Here is a 17,937-nt window from a genome sequence, read left to right as displayed (position 1 = left end):
TACTCAAGCTATTGATAAAGAAAAAGAGACTGCAAAGTTTAGAGAAAGGGATAGAAGAGCAAGCAAGAAAACAGAAGAAAATGATGAGAAAGGAGAGAGAAGAAAGCTACAACATCATATCAAGAAATAGAATAGTACCCGTGTAGTAAAGTTTTATATCTTTACCATTAATACACACCCCCAAGTGGTAGCCATTTTTCTCAAAAAAAATCAACAGCAAATAATAATAAAGAAAAAACTGCAAAAATGAAGGAAGAAGTGTAAATTTCATATTATTTCATCATGCAATCTAACCAAATGAGAGAAAAACTCCACATTTATTCACCATTTTTCTTCTATGAAGAATCTATCCTTAATTTTCATCAAAATCCTATTTTATCAAGTGATCCAATGAAAAATTACAACTGAAACTAATCTGCTTTTCTATGAAAATTTTTCCCAGCAAATGTCTAGAAGTTGCGGTAGCCAATGTCTGGATCACATGATGGTAGCCGCACTCAAGCATCTAATTACATATACGCCCACATACATGCATTAATAAATAAATGGAATAATAGCAAGACGGCTGCTTGGATAATTGTCAAATTTACGAAGATACCATCTGTGTGTTTCTGCTGCTGCAAATACTAGATTTGCCACCTGCCACCACCCAACACATAAATATTTAGGTCTTGTATGATGACTGAAGAAAAGAACAATAAAAAGAAGTATTTTCCAAATAATAGGAACAAGGAATAATACCACAGATGCAAAAAGGAACCAAATGGTAAGGTCTGCTCCACTAACAAACACCATACCAGCATATATCTGTGCACCATTTCCATAAAGCGGGGAAAAGCATAAAAAGTCAGCCTTAGGCTTTTCAACCACTTACAATCACAGAGAGTAAGTTAGTAAATGTCCTTGCGTGAGAGACAAAGACTTACTATCTCAGCCAGATAGTGTGGAGATGAAACAATGTCAAACCAATCACCATAAGGGATAACATATTCATCATTTCTTCTTCCATGTTCCCTTAGTGAGCCCTAATCAACAACGGGATAGTGAGTGTGAAGATTTTGAATAGGCTAATTGAATTTGCAGCAGTTTCATTTCCCTTGTTTCACTTATATGAAATCAACAGAGATAGATGAACAAGGATGAGGAGCCTAACAAAACGATTTCACCCTCTATTTTGTCTGATTCAAGTCCATAAGACAGATGTCTATTCTTAATACATGGCGATCATCAAGAAAAAAGAGAATAAAGAAATGTCAAGGACCTACATTGTAAATGTGCATGTGTCATGTGTGCATATATTATTGACCCTCTATCTTCTTCAATCTCTTCTAGCTTATCATTTTGGCTATCCAGTTAGAGCATCAAAGTCAATTGAAAAATGAAAAGGCTGTGAGAGAAACTAGTGCCACAATTCATCAAGAGAAATAAATTGTACCATTTTCAAGATGTGACTATGTTTCATCTCAAAAATGAAAAAATTACTGAACATATTAAGATGCAAATTCATGTGATGACTAAGAGACCCATTCATTCATTCGTAGTCTTTAATCTCCATAACTAAAAAAAGACATAATAACTTTCCAAAAAATAAAACTATAACAAGACATAATAACTTCACAGGAATTTGATTTTCCATCCAAAATCTTCCTTTTGGATAATTGACCTTGCAATGACCAACCTGTTAGAGACATGCTTCTATAATTCAAAATCTTTCATCTTTGAAGACGGCTTTTCTCAAAGAGTTAAATTAAAATCACTTGGCTTAATATTACCCATATTTACTAAACTTGTTGATAAATTTAAATAAATTCACTAAACTTCCATTTGTATTGACAAAATCACAGAATTTCAATTAAGGTCACTGCTATTAAATTTTTTAGAGATTACCCAACTTTGTTTTTCATGTGTTGACCAAGTAAGGAAAAACAAATAATGTCCTTTAGCCTAGTTTCAATCATAGAACTAGATGAAAAGGCAAAATCTTATTTCAAATTCTACCAAAAACTAGCAACAGTGACCTTATTGAAACAAAAGAAAAATAAAGTGATTTTGCATATATTAATTAGTTTAGTAATTGTGTTGAATTAGCTATAAGGTTAATGACCATAGGTGAAAGTAAACCTAAATATATAAGTTATTTTCTGCGGGCAAGGAGAAGAATGAAGACCACAAGAGCCTTTTTTTAATTCATAATTAACTCATGGCCAATGGGAAAATTCTTACCTTTGTTGGATATATAAGCATCACTGCTCACATGGATAAAGCCCTACCTATAAGAGGGGTGGTGTATACAGTCTATGCAAGAAAAATCCACTAGAAGTCCAGAATCTTTCTTTGGTTATAGAACATATATTTAGTTGGAAAAGTAAAAAAGATGAGAACTTTTTTACTAAAAATAATTACAAAACAGTGTCAACCCAAACATTTGCATTAAATGAGCAAGTTATCATGAAATTGTGGTACTCACAAGAATTGCATGGCAACGGAGCTGATGAATCCAACCCCAAAAGAATATAGTAGCGCCAATCCATTGGCATCATCCAAGCTTCATAAGCGGATTCACAAAGTCCCACCAATCAAATTCAATGGCTTGCATTGTGTCCTTGCCTTTAAAAATGAACTGAGTAACTTCATTTGTGCTAAATTTAAATGCCTCAGATGCACAAGTGCTGCAGAGTGACAGGGGTGCCGCTATGTAGAAGCTGGCATCACGAAGAATTCTAAGAATCACTGGAATGTCTAACATGTTCACATGCACAACAAATTCATGGTAAAGATAAAAAATAAAAAAAAAAATTGCATAACAAGTTCTTCAATATCAAACAGAAAAATAGTTTATAATATTCATAAATGGGGGTGTGTAGCATATGTAAGAGGTCGACAGGAATATAGTATTTTTCATTTCACATAAGTATTACAGCTTTTTTTTTTTTTCCTCCTTTTCTGTGTGAGTGTGTGCACATGTGCATTAGGAGAAAGACTGCTGCAAGATGTCTAGATTAGAGATTTAGAAGGTATTCAATAAACTCTCTACAAGCCAGTAAGATAACCAAAAATGTGCATCCAAGCTGAGGGGTTGTACTTAAATACATATATTGTCTCCAAAAGGCATCTCAAGACTTGAACTTCCATTACTAACAGCAAAAACACAGAAAGCCAAATGATGCATGTATGCTCTGTAGAAATGAATTGCAACTTATGAAATGGAAAGATGTTAGAACCCCCTGCCAAGTAGCTGAACATACTAGAGTAAAAATATGGCTCATGCACCAATGATGCCCTTCTATATGCATACATCCACATAGTAAGAAGAAGGAGGGTTGTCCAGACCACAGCCACCACATAGAAATGACAGAAGGATCTTTGAGGAACAGTGAAATTCTACAGTTGAAAATAGAGTAAATTAGAAAGCCTAGAGATATCAAGGTCAAAATATAATCACAGTTATATGATGAACCTCCACACTGGAAAAGGCATGTAAAAGATTACGAAACTATCATAGCTACACAGTAGAAGTATATACTACATTAGGAAATGGCAGGATATCTGATAAAAAAGAAAGCTTGATTTCAAATTTCCACTGGCAAATATCTCTCCCATTTAACAAGCTCCAGAATTTAGGTAAGTGCTAGGCTGATGAAACTTTGAAACTAGTTTAAATAATACATGAGTAAATAGAACATGGCCAACTTTTTATCCATATTTCAGAGTGGCAAAATTTGAATATAGACGACAAGCACATAATAACAACAATCTACAAAATATCACCAAACTACATTGATCTTAAATTGGTGTTCATTTGAATGTCCTGTCTCTTTATTTGAATCCTATTTAGAAATTAAAACCAACAAAATCAAGGCAATTGCAATGCTTCTTCATTTGGATCTTCATCAATCAAAAATTCAACATGCCTACATTAATATCTGTCCAAACAAAAACCATGAAAAACTGAAACAAATCTAAAAGCTCAATTCTCAATGATATTTTGACAGAACAATAATATTTTTTTTTCCTTATCATATTTCAAACTATTTCTTATACAAAAAAATGTCATTTTTTCCTAGATATATCAATAGCTGATTGATGGAATGTTATTTATGTATTTATTTCAAAACTAGACGCCAATGTAACATTTAAAAGAAATCCATCCATCACTTATAAAGTTAACTTTTAGCTAAAATAGCCACATTTAATGCCTCTTTAGTTTGTTGATTTGCAAATGTACTCATCAAACCCGAAGAATCAAGCTCATAAATTAGGCTACTCATTATCTTATACAATTCCTGGTTTGAGAAACCTTAGATAATGAACTTTTCTAGATATATATATATAAATATAAAGCTTCAGAAAACAACAGAAGTGGGGCATATAAACAGCTTTCACCTCCTTTGACCTTGAATTGCCATAGCCTATCATTGCAGCAGCAATAGAATGGAAGAAAAACTTAATGCTCCATCAAACCAAATCCAACAGAATTTTTGGTTTCAATCTTCCAAAGTTCAGTATTTCAAAAGCAATGAGTTATAACAATAAATTTTTTTTTTTTGAAAAAAAAAACCAAAAGGATAATCATAACTTACAAAGTGAGGCGATGATTGCGTGATCTTTCCTCTCTTTACAAACTCCAAAAGAAATCCATGAAATAAACCCAGCCTAGAATAAGGCAAGGAAGCTATAACTATAGGCAGAATCCTCGCTATCCAAGCAGCCCTTAACAAATCCACAAGACCAACGTCCATTTTTGACATAAAGCCAAATCAAAGCAGAGTTTTACAAGTCCCAGAACGCCAGCCTTCCATCAAAACAGACATTGATTGAACTCGGTATTAACGAAACTAAGTTACTGCAGAGAAGCAGCAAGTGAATGACAATGGCCTGTGTATAGCGTTCGGTTCAAGTAACTCCAATCCTCCAATTCATCTTTGAATGAAGGGAATTTACAATTTGGTCCCTGAGTTTTGTACTGTATTATATGTTAATCCTTAAATTTTAAAAAAATAATTTTTTAATTCATACGTTTTGCACTATTTTATACTTTAATTTTTAAATTTAGAAAAATTAATTATGTCCTTGAATTTTATATTATATCATACTTTAGGCTCTATAATTTTAACATATCTTTTCCGATATTATAGTAAATATTAAAATTACAAAGATTAATTTATTTTATATATAAAATTAAAATGATTAATTAATTAATTTTTTAAAATTTAATAACTGAAGTGTAATATAATATAAAATTTAGAAGCTAAATAATTAATTTTTTTAAATTGAAAGATAAAATATAATATATGATAAAATTTAGGAATCAAATTATAAATTCCCTTGAATGAATTATAACTAAAAACTCACTATTTGATATAACACAATTTAGTGTAGAATTCAATTGAATTTTATCTAATTTATGTATATAATTTTATAATTAAGATTCATTTATCCTAAATTATACTAATTAATAGAATTAAACAAAATAACATTTGATTCCTCCTATATTATACATGCGTGTGCGTGTATGAAGGAAACATTGACTTTACTAAAAGTATCTTTTATTTTTTAAATTAATTATAATTATATTTTGTAGTATTTAAATTAATTTAAAATTTTTAATCTTACTTATATTTAATTTTAATTAAATATAAAATTTTATAAAAAATAAATAATTAAAATAAAAAAATTAAAAAGTAAAAAATAAAAAATACAGTTAATCTCTAATTTATAATTTATCGATCTATAATTTATAATATAATATATAAAAAATGGAGTAAATTTTTAAATGGATAAAAATATCCTTAAATTTTTTATTATTTACAATATCACAAATTCTAATATCACACAAATACAATTAAACTGAAAAAATTATGAGAAAATCGTTAAAATAGAAAAAAAAAAGCCTTTTTCAACTGCAATTCCATATTAAATTGATAAATGATGTAAATATATTTTAAAATAAAACGTATTAAGAGAAAATATTATATGAAAATTAAAAAAAATAAAAATATCTTACTGTTTTTAAAGAACTATATTATCACTTTAACAAACAAACAAATAATAATAATAATAATAATAATAATAATAATAATAATAATAATAATAATAATAATAATACATTTGGTATTAAATTAATTAAAACTAGAAAATAAAATATTATTGATTATAGATTAAGCTATAAATTAAATAATCAGGGTTTTTTCTATTTTACTTTTTATCACTTAATTTTTAGTTTTTCATGTTATTTATAAAATTAATTTAATTAAGCCATAAAATATAATCATCAAAACATGAGTTTAAAAAAAAAAAAAAAATTCTATACGTAATCTTAAACAAGGTAAGAGTAAATTTTTTTTTTTAAAAATTCAATCTTAATTTAATTGAATAATTAATCATAAATTAAGTAAAATCTTAAATCTTTTCTATTTTCAACTATCTTTATGTATTTTTAATAATTAATTTTATAATATTTAATGTATTGTTTTATTATTATTTTTTTCTTTTAATTTAGATGCTATATGTGTATGTTTAACAATGTAATTTCAGTTTTTAATTTGAAAATATCATCATTAAAACAAGAGTTAAAAACTCTCTCTCTCTCTCTCTCATCTTAAATAAAGTAAGAGTAAAAAATATCAAAATTCAATCTTAATTTAACTCAATAAACAATCTTAAACTAAGTAGAATTTTAAATCTCTCTAATATTTAAGTTTATAATATTAAAAGTATTATTTTATTATTTTTCTCTTTTAATTTAGATGTTATATGTGAATATTTAAGGATGTATTTTCAATTTTAGAAATAAAAAAATATATATGTCATATGAAAATATAAATTAAATAAATGTTGTATTTTATTTGTATTTATATAAATTAAATACATTTTATTATTATTATTATTATTATTATTATTATTCTAAAAATTAATACATTTTTCAATGTTATATAATTAATATATAAATATTTATAAAAATATAATCTATAAAATATAATAATTTTTAAATCAACAATTTTTTAATCATAGAATTAATTAAAAAAATTAAAATTAGCATTTTAAATTAAATAATTACAGTTAATACTTATTCAATGGTCTACCCGATTTGAATAAATACCGTTTAATTTGAAATAAGATTTTCTAAAAACTTTTATTAACTTTTGTATTTTTAATTAATAAAAATATTATTTTTAATCTAAATTTTAATCAATTTAATAAAATCGCACTCAACTTCAAAAATTGGACTTAAATTATAAAAAAAAAAACATTTTCAAATAAATTCACAAAGGATTTGTACTACAATTAGATTTTATTTATTTTATTAATAACAAAATTAAATTATTTTGACGCACGTACGATGTAATGCACGTGCTTCAAAAATTAAAATATATACATATATATATAAAATGGCATTACCCAAGTGTATAATAATGATAAAGAAAGATAGAAGGGATACAACAATAAATTTAAAAATGCTAATTACATTTTTTTTAAATTAAATTCAATATAATAATTTAAACTGATTAAATATTAATTTTAATAATTTTTAAATTTTTCAAAATATATTCAAAAGGTTCAGTTAAAAAAATAACTTTGTATCAACAAAATGATATATATGACTATATTTATAAGTAACGATGATAATAAGAATAAAATAAAAAAAATCTCTTTAATTAATAGGTAAACTTAAAAAAAAAAATTGAGGCTTAATTTTACTAATAATCACTCAATTTTAAGAATATTTACAATAAAATCATTAAATTTTAATTTTTTTTTCTTAGAAATAATTAAATTTTAATTTATTCAACAATGAAATCACTTTGTCTAATTTTCTGCAATAGCTTCCGCTATGTGCTGACATGACTAATCCATATGACATCTTAAATAAAATAAATAAATAAAAAAAATCACTCCCTTATATTATCTCTTTTACATGGAGAGGTCAAACCTCTCTCCTTTCGAACCCACGTCCCAGTAAAAATTTCGGTATGCTCGGTGGCAAAGGTCTCAACCCAGACCCACTTACATTGTTGTAATACTACTCGATTCCTCGTCCGCTACCCTCATTCTCAACACTGTAAGATTCTCCTGCCCTTCCTCCTCTGCAAAGTACGTTACATGGCATAACATATTAAAGAAAAACACATTAGAAACCAAAAAAAAAAAAAAAAAAAAGAAAGAAAGAAGAAGAGGAAAATCACATCTATTGCTTGACATCTCCAGGACTGCAACTCAAAGGCCACAGCATTGGATTATCGAAGAAAAAGAAGTCACACTATCAATAAAAAAATAAAAAAATCACCCAGAGAAAATACCATTAAAAAGGAAATCTTTAACATTCTTTGATTGAACAACTCCATTTATACAACTCCAGCTTTTATCAATAGTAGAGCTAATACTTCTTCATTTAAAGAAGCAGAACCAAAAGAGTGAAAACCAATACAACAATAAGTCAAGAGTCTAAAGGTCGATTGAGATTCAATAGGAGTAATAATTTACAGACGAACCCTGCAATACAAGTTCAATCGCACAACATTACGAAACATATCAACTAATTAACTCAACCAAAACGCACATCAAATTAATTCAAACAACCTGTTAAAGAAATTCACTTGTGGGGAAAATTCCACCAAATAATTCCATCTTATAATTTTCCTTCCAAGTTCTCAAAAAAAGAATCAATCTCTAAAAGTTTACGAAAACATCAAAACGTATTAACTATTAAGTTTTCCCACAAAACAAAACTACAATTGGAAATCTTCAAAAAAAAAAAAAAAACCAATTACAGAATTCACAACAACCAAGAAAAAAACCCATCAAATAAAAGAGAAAATAAAACAAGTAGCTAATACAACTCTCGCTGCTCATTGAACTATTGGTAGAATTAGTAGTCTTGAAACTAAGATCACCTTCACAGGAGTCGTGATGGTCATGCTCTAACATCTTAGAAATCAAGAATCTAGTTTGTGTAGGCTTCCTTTTTAAAATAAGGAAAAAAAATATTGCAAGCTGCAACATATCAAGAAGAAGAAGAAGAAAAAGCAATTGTGAAGGAAGAAAGAGAGGAAATGGGTCATAGCTTTAAGAAAGAAGAAAACGACAGAGAAAGAAAGAAAAGAAGGAAATTATTTAGATCTTCGAAAAAAGAGAGAATGGGCATGGGTCACGTAGAGGAGAAAGAAACATATAATCCTCTAGTCAAATCTATCTAGAGGAGAGAGAATTTTTTTCTTCAAATAAAAAAGCTATGTAGATTAGTCACGTGACTGGAGTTATTGACAGAAATTGATTAAAGTGATTTTATTATTTAATAAATTAAAATTCAATTATTTAAAAAAAATTAAAATTTAATAACTTTATTGTAATTACTTTCAAAGTACATTAATGGTCAATGAAATTTGGCTCAAATTTAATTGAATAAGGGTGAGTGATTTATTGAATTTATAGTCAACTATATTTTATAGATCATGTAAGTCAATATTTAGGCAAACTTTGATTTTATTTTTATGAATCTCTCTCTCTATTCTTCGTCACTACCTATAAAATTAATTTAAAATAATAAATAAAAACTTTTATGGTTATATAAATATAATTAGAATAGGCATATTTTATATGAAGAAAATTATTGAACACTTATTTTATTAAAAATTTGTTATTTTCAATTACTATTCTTAAAATAAAAAATCTTTTAAAATTTTTTTATTTTTTTTAAAATTGATTCATTCATAATTTATTTTTATTATGATTTTTTTTTTCATATAATTAGTCATATTTATTATAAAATTAATAATATAATTGTTTTGTGTTATTAGATAAATTTCATCTTTATTGATATTGTTCTCTTATTATGCAGATATGGTTAATGAGTTTTGGATCTGCAAGATGGTAAAGAATATCGAGTAGATTAGTTAACCACCACTCTGATGCTTGAGCTAGTAATGAGAACTGGACTATAAATGAATGAGAAAGAAAAATTAAGAGATTCATGTATATACTCGATAACCTTTATATAGGCTTTGGTGTACATTTCTATTAGGATTAAGAGATTATGTCTATTTGGTGTATACTTTGGGAGTCCCATAAGTGTTGGGACTGTGACCATAGCGACTATCTCGGGATTTTTATCCTTTTATAGGTGATTCGAGTGTCCTGGGATATGTTGGGAGAGTATCACTTATTTGAATGACGAGGGCAAATGTTCAAACAACACATTGTTGCTCGGATCCAAATTGGGCATCATTACTCATTACTCGATTATTTGTTATTCACCCTCGTGTATTGTTTTGGTGGCTATAGTATTATATATATATATATATATATATATATATATAACCGTGCTTATTCTTAGGGATAACAAATGATTTAGATATTTATGGGTACTTGATCCAATCAAATACTATGAGAACGAGTTTAATTAAATAATATATAATTAGGTTTGACATGAATTTGAATTTGATTAATAATATTAGTGTTGAATTTAAATTTTATATATTGAGTACCTATAAAATTTAAGATATCCAACCCAATTTAGTGATTTAAAACAAATTTAGATATTAAAAAAAGGGTAAATTACTATAACTTCCCTTGTCAAAATTCATTAGTTGGTCCCCACAATTCTTAGAGGCATATTAAAATGCTCCATATTAATTCAAAATAGGACTATTTAGTCCTTCTGTTAACATTCAGTTAGGGAAACTATTAGTCAAATGGGAGAGGGCTTGATCAAAAGAGAAAGGAACACGTGAAATAACAAAAATATCTTTAATAGCCTTACAGGACTTTGTCTTCCTTTGTCTTTCCCCATTCTTTCAGGTCCTGCACCATTTTTCTCTCTCATTTCCAGTTAAGAATGGCAACGGGTCAGGCTTTTACAGGTACCAATTCGATTGAACCCTAATAGGATGGATTTGGATAATACATAATCGAATTTGAGACAAGTTTGGGTTTGAAATGTAATACCCGTAATGAATTTCGGTCGAGTTCGAGTTTTACATGTTAGGTATATATTACATAAAGCCATTTATATAAATATTTAATTAAATATAAAAAATATATATTTTTTATAATAATATTTATAAATTTTTATTTTTTTATTTTTTTATCAAATAAAATTGAATATTTTATGGAATTATTAAAATTTTGAAATATAAATTATTAATAAAAATAATTTTTTTATAGATTTTTAATTAAAATATATAAAATTAAATGAATTTGAGTATTTTCCGGTAATAATAATTATTGGAACATGTTCAAATAGTTGAGAATAAATTTTAATTGGGTTTGGGACATATTCAAGTTTCGAGAATATTAATCAGGTTTGGGTTCGGGTAGGGTGATTGTAACACCCCTATGTTCGGTAGTGCATTCTACTGTTTTGATGATCAGTGTCTGTCCGGACAGCTAGGATGCCAGGAATTATATTTAAATATTAGTGTGGAGATATAAGGTATTGAAATACAATAGAGGAAAATACAAGAAAAATAAAAGAGAAAAAATGGAACTAAGTTAAACGAGCCAGCACTGCAGCGATGGGTGACCGCACGGGGAAGTTACGGCGCAGAAAATAGCCGACCCCAGGACTGCAGAGAACCCTCAGAATTTAGTTTCGAGACATAATTAAAGACTTATTGAAGTATAAATGTCCTTAAAAATATAAAAAAAAATTAATTAATTAGTACAAAGAAAAACGAGAAATCGAGAAAATGACAAAATTAGGTGTTACCGAAAAATCGGGAATGCAACCCGAATAGGGGCATTATGGTCATTTGACATCCCGAGTTACCTTTTGACCTAAATGTCCATTAAAAATACATGATATTACACTAGGAAAATGTCATGAAAAATTAAAATGGTAGTACATAATCTAAATAGCGAAAGATAGGAGGAAAATGTGGAAAATTGGAAACTTGGAATAAACAAACCTTATAATTGATTTTAGTGCTCCACTAACATCTTTAAAGTGGACCATTAAGTAGATTTGGGCAAGAATATTCCTTCATGTTCTCCATTTATCAAACCAGACGAAACCTTTAGGAGAAAAACCTCCATGGCCGTTGAGTGAAGCTCCATGCAACATACTTGGAGCTCTCCTTTCCACTAAGTCTCTTCTTTAAAGTTAATCCTTACCTTGCAAGGAAGAGTTTGATAGCAATTTTAAGAAGTTTAGTGAGGTTTTGATCAAGCTTCAAAAGTGGTAAGTGAGTGTTTTCAATTCTTGTTTCATTAAAAGTGTAACCAAGGTTGTGGGTAATTGATTTATGGAAGAATTTTTAAAGTTTGATGTTTTAATGGAGATGTACATTTTGGCAGCCATGGAAATTCAGTATATGTAGCTTGTTTTTACTTGTTTATGGTTGTTTAAGATGTTGTTATTGATGGTAGCATGGATATATGTATAATAGTTTGGAATTAGATATGTAAATGGGGTATGTTCATGTGGTTAAATCGTATAAATGGACTTTGGAAAATTCTGTGTTATAGTGTGCATATTGAGAACGGTTACAAGCTGTCCAAAATGACCAAAATGTATTGTTAAATGTGTTAACGGTAAGGTACAAACCAGAATTGGCATGAAGGAAGTAGTTTGGTAAGTGTTGAAGATGTAATTGGTAAGTGATGAGAAGTGTGTAGTAGGGCAGTGTGTGTTTTGGCTTAGAACCTTAAGTGTGTGACTCCAATTGGTATGAGACCAATTGGAGGTGAAACTAGGCACAAAATGTGCCAACTTTCATGAAGGAAGCTTACCAAAATTCTGCCTAGAAGGTAACTTGAAAAATGACCAAATCCGGATTAGTGACTTGAAAGCCTAAAAATTGACCATTTGGGCAGTAGTTAGTGTTTTGACCATAACTTACTCAAAACTGGCCGAACCAAAAGTGACCTAAAAATGACCTAAGCCTACCATTTTAGTGCATTCTGTCCAGCATTGGTAAATTGACCATATCTTGGTCTACACAACTCAGAATGACTTGAAATTTTGCCCCGCGTGCAATAAGACATAGACTTACAAGTTTGTAGTTTGGACCGAAACCCGAAAACTGAGGGAACTAAGTCATCCGGCTAGGTCAAATTAGTATACCGAAATTCGACAAATTGTAATAAAATGCAATATACTTGAAAATGAATTTGATAATATGTACCAACACTAAAAGGCTGTAAAATATGACATATTGGTAATATTAAACCTAATTCACTTAGAGTGCATCAAGGGTCAACATTATAGGTTAACTAATGAAATGGATTGAAGGGAATAGTACCAAGAAAATTTAAATATTGGATTTTATTGTTAGAAACAAATTCATTGAGTACTGAAATACTTTAAATTATGTGTTTTAGTTGAAATGGATATTGAGAAGCGTAAGTAACACTGAGTCAGGGCCAAGAGGCATATATCAGAGGTTTGTGCACAATAATTTTGATTTCTCATTTTCTACTTAAAAATTTAATTGAATATTATAGTTTTAAATTGTGTTTGTGCACAATACTTTTTATATTCACTGCTTTTACTACCAAATTTATTTGGAGAAATGAGGTATGAATAAATTTTTATTGTTTTGGCTTTGGAAATTATTGTGTTGCCTACTTTGCAAATAGAAATTTTGAGATAAAATATAATTTGTGGTTTGTATGAAATATTTAAATATTGTGATTTGGAATTATTTTGATTCACACTTGGCATGACAATGTTACTATATTCCTCCTCCATTTATGGGGTGAGTGTGATTATATTCCTCCCTCTTTGACTTGCTAGTCTGAGGTGGGTGTGGATGAGTTCTCATTATCTAGCTAGCTTCCTCCCTCATTGATTTCGATTAGTGGGGTGAGTGTGCCTTGTCATGATGTACACACGGTGTCGCAAGGTGTTTTGCGGTCGGCTGAACGAACCCTCACCAAAGTGGGAAAGAGTGAGGAGTCGCCACTTTAATTTTGAGGGAAATTAAAGAAAACCATTTGTGAAAATAAATTAAAATGAAACCACTTCAAAACAGAGATTCTAGGTTCGGGGTCCGTAAACGGGTGGGGAAGGTGTTAGGCACCCCACCTTGTCCCTCAATAAGGGTAAGCAGATTTAACTTCGCATTCTTTCTAAATTAGAATTGGTAGTTAGGAGGGCTTGAATGGAAATGTTAATCCTTTTGACAAAAGGAATATTCGATTTTTCACTAATTCGGATTACCCAGATACATAAGTAAATGAGACAACCTTAGTGAGTTGCTGTTGTATGTTAGTTTTGTTTGAAGGGCTATTTTATTATAATTCAATTTTGGGAATTGGATAAGAACTCTCCTCCAATCTCTTTTAATATTTATTCAAATTTTTAAGCTTGAGGATCGGATAAGAACTCTCCTCCGACCTCTTTTAAATTATTTGTTAAAATCTAGGTGAGAATCGGATAAGAACTCTCCTCCGATCTCTTTAATATTTATTAAAGTTTTAGATTTGAGGATCGGATAAGAACTCTCCTCCGACCTCTTTTAAATTATTTTGTTTTAAATTTTAGATTGAGAACCGGATAAGAACTCTCCTCCGGTCTCTTTTGAATATTTGTTAAAATTTTGGTTGAGAACCGGATAGGAACTCTCCTCCGATCTCTTTTAAACATTTTTAGATTGAGAACCGGATAAGAACTCTCCTCCGATCTCTTTTGAATATTTGTTAAAGTTTTAGATTGAGAACCGGATAAGAACTCTCCTCCGATCTCTTTTATTTTAATGGGAGTCGGATAAAGATTTTTCCGATCTCTCGAAGTCTAATTTCAATTACACCTCGTAAGAACCTAAGACTAAGGGTTTTGGCATTCGAAGATGACGGGGATCGGAATAAGGCTTCTTTTAACTCATTAGTACTTTGTGACTAGACCGGGGACACTAAACTGAATTTCCCGATCTTTTTATGTGGTCGCTTTACCAGTACCCTCTGATACCCGGCTTATTCCATTTATTTACCTACAGTTCAGTTTTATCCTGCCTTATGACGTCTTACCCGATTGTCTTTTGTGTTATTCCCGTGATTCGACCTAACTATTTTCCTGACTTATTACTCAGACCTTTCATTATTTTTAAAGAGACTCTTAAGATACCGTTACCTACATTTTACCCGACCTTTTATACATTACTCGAGACTAGAAGACTTATATTCGGAAATAGCAAAGATTAACGAAAAGGATGGACCGATCAACAAAGAAGTAAACCCGAGAGTAACCTTCTTCGTATTTTTTTTAACGCAATATAAACTTAGAGAAAACTATGTACATAAAAGAACAAAGGAAATACGTAAAATGAGAACGAGCAATTAATGAAATGGCAATATGAGCACTCACCTATAGGGAGCCGAATCTACTAAACTAAGTATGGAATGACCAAAACGTAATAGGACTGCAGATTGATAACCGAAAGGTTAAGGTTCGCCTTGAAACGAAAGATGCTTTGCTAAAATGCCATCGGGTCGAAATAATAACCGAGTTTAAATGAGGGTGAGCCTGAACAATGGGAGTGGAAATAAAGAAAACAAAGAGCTGAAAATGAGAACACCAAAGGATAATGAACGAACTGAAAATAGAGAGTTTCAGTATTCAAGAATCCCTTTTTCAAGAAAACACTCTAGGAAACTGGTTCCAAAAGTTTTTCCTTATGAAAGCTAAAAAAAATAGCAGAGTAACGAACTGAATTAAGTTTCAGAGTTCTTCCACTATAGTCACCGCCATCTTTTTTTCGTCCCCTGAACAGTTTTTCATGCAGGTATTTATAGGAACCGGGTGCTTCCCCTGAACGGTCAGGATCTATTTTGAGGGAGATGGAGGGTCAGGATTTCAAAGAACATGATCTGAGGCTCATGAATTAAAGAGAATCAGAACAGACGGCCGAGATCCCCTTCAGAATATTTGTCCTTTTCCTCTTCTAATCTGACGGTCCCAAATTCTCTTGTCCTGGGTGATCCGAGGGCTAGGAGTGAAAGGCGCTGGTCTTGTCGTCTTCTTCTTCGATCCAAGGGCCTCGGGCTCGTCCTTACAAGTCGGATCAATGGTGGATATTGGAAGGTACAGCGCTGTCATGATATATTCTGGCACCTGTCAGTAATGCGGGCGATTCTGGGGCGTGCGGTTGAGATTTCACTTGCAACGCTTTAACTACCTCGGCTCTGATTATGATGACAGCGGTAGGCGTCTTATTCTCTTTGTTTTCCGCTCTCTCTTCCTTTCTGGTCATTTTAACATGCTGTTTTTCCGATCTCATATACCGGACTCTTCTTTTCCGATCTCTCCTACTCCAGTCCTTTCATCCGATTCTGTAACACCCCTATTGGTATAGCCTGGTATATTTCACTGTTCCGGTGACCGGTGTCGGTCTGGACAATTAATGGGATTAGGGCCACACTTAAGACAATTTGAGAAGCCATAAACACAAATAATTAGTAATGTTTAATTAGTTAACTATAAATAAGAAAAACATAACATAAGAGGTTAAGCAGTAGAGTCACGGTGATGAGTGACCTCCTCGAGAGCATCGCGAAGTCATTTTAAACTCAAATTTGAGCAGTAAAAAGTGCGGTCCTTAGGACCCTTATGAACACAGTGGAAAAGAAAATCACGAAAAAGAAGCTGTTAAGTCGGTCAAATAATTAGGTCGAGGCGGAAGAAATATTGGATTATTTGCAAACGGGATGAGCCGTGAGGTCAATTTGGTCAATTGACCCCGAGAGCTGACTCCTGACACAACTGTCAAATAAAATTGGAGAAAAGAAAATTTCGGAATCGACAATAGAATTAAAGAACTAATAGAAAAATAAATAGAAAAAAAAAAGAAAAGGAAAGAAGTTAGAAAAGTCAAAGGTGATGACATAAAACAATTAAAAAAAAGAAAAAATTAATTAGCATTTAAGGGTCATCCATCATCCAAAAAGATAAAAGAAAAGAAAAAAATTTTTTGATTACTTCATTCCGTCACTCTTTCTCCTCATTTCTCTCATTTCCCTTTCCACCATTAACACCCATTTCAAGCTTTCAAAAGCTTGATTTTATTTTATAAACTCCTAACTCCTTTAAGTAAGTCTTGTTCTTGGACTTTGACAAGCATCTTGACAACAAAAGAGGAGGAAAGAAAGAAGATTTGAAAAGGAGAAATTCAACAAAAGAGGTTAGTGGTTAGTTTTTTAATAGTATGATTAAATTCATAATTAAGTAGTTGAATTACACTAGAAATTGTGGAAAAATACAATGAAATAAATTGTTGAAGGACCAAACCTAAATTTTAGTCAACTAGGGTTTGAGGATGTGTATGCATGAACTTGGTGAATTTAAAGGTGTATGTGAGCTTATTGGTGTTGAATGATTAGCATTAAAACAATTAAGTGTGATTAATTACAATAATTAGATGAATTAGGGTTTGGAGGCCTAGGGTTTGAGGCAAATTTTGGAGAAATACATAAATGGCATGTTTGACCTATTGTGAAGTGAAATAGTGGTCAATTATGACCAAATGAATTGTGTGGGAATGGTAGGAAATTAAACCAAATTCGTAGGTCAATGGTCATCTGCTGGCAGCATGACCAAACCACTGAAGGACCAAAACTCAAATTTTACAAGTCCAATTGATATGCCACCAATTGGAGATGAAAATAGACATAAAAGAGCACAATTTTCATTAAGGAACCATTGCCAAAAACTGACCAAAACTTGGTGAAACAATTGACCAAAGTGAGTTGATAGCAGGCTGCCACTGCACTAAACTGACCAAATGAACAGTGTGGTCATAACTTGAGCTAGGTAGGTCAAATTGACCTGAAATTTTACCAGCAATTAGATATGATATAGACCTAAAACTTTCATGAAGAACACCAACCCAAATTATGCCATTAACTCATTCAAATCATTGAGCAAAGTTAAAATTTCTGTACTGAAATTCTGCAGATTTTTAGTTGAGCAGCAATGTTTGGATAGCTATAACTCTCTCTAGAAAA

The 17,937-nt window shown here is 30.4% G+C and overlaps 1 long non-coding RNA gene and 1 pseudogene across 1 annotated transcript; both read right to left on the bottom strand.

The window, feature by feature from the left end:
- Window positions 1–298: 298 nt before the first annotated feature.
- LOC110649341 (polyprenol reductase 2-like) lies at window positions 299–5,113 on the bottom strand (annotated as a pseudogene).
- A 2,653-nt stretch (window positions 5,114–7,766) lies between these two features.
- LOC131179580 (uncharacterized) lies at window positions 7,767–9,116 on the bottom strand. The gene is made up of 2 exons (XR_009148520.1): window positions 8,892–9,116; window positions 7,767–8,084 (listed from the first exon to the last, which is right to left on the bottom strand). It is a non-coding gene; the product is annotated as an uncharacterized LOC131179580 (long non-coding RNA).
- Between the last annotated feature and the right edge of the window lie 8,821 nt (window positions 9,117–17,937).

Source organism: Hevea brasiliensis, chromosome 1 (genome assembly GCF_030052815.1).
Source record: "Hevea brasiliensis isolate MT/VB/25A 57/8 chromosome 1, ASM3005281v1, whole genome shotgun sequence".
Lineage (NCBI taxonomy): Eukaryota > Viridiplantae > Streptophyta > Magnoliopsida > Malpighiales > Euphorbiaceae > Hevea > Hevea brasiliensis.
The sequence above is the reverse complement of the archived record's forward strand: the minus strand, read 5'-3'. Positions and strand labels throughout refer to the sequence as shown.